Below are 372 nucleotides of genomic sequence, written 5' to 3' on the forward strand. Positions count from 1 at the left end.
ACTTTTTTTTTTATTGGTTTACAGATTAATGGGTTTCATTTTGGCAGATTTGTACATGCACATAATATACTTTGATCACTTTAAATCCTCTTCCAAACTTCTTTCCTCAGGAAATGATTTAAATAACTGTTTTGTAGTCACAAAAGCCTCTTGAATCACCAACTCTTCCAAGAAATTGTAAAGATTCTCATGCAACCACTTCAATAAAGCATTTATTTCCTCTGAAGAATAGTGGAAAGGGAAGAATTACATCCTGAGTACTAATTTCCCCAATTACCATCAATGGGCTTTCTCTCTACCTGCCAGGTTAATAACTAGCCTGTTTTTATCACCCGGGCCATATAAAAGCCTCTGTATCAGGTAATTGCTCTC

This window comes from Chinchilla lanigera, unplaced genomic scaffold, assembly GCF_000276665.1.
Source record: "Chinchilla lanigera isolate Chin_1 unplaced genomic scaffold, ChiLan1.0 scaffold00064, whole genome shotgun sequence".
Lineage (NCBI taxonomy): Eukaryota > Metazoa > Chordata > Mammalia > Rodentia > Chinchillidae > Chinchilla > Chinchilla lanigera.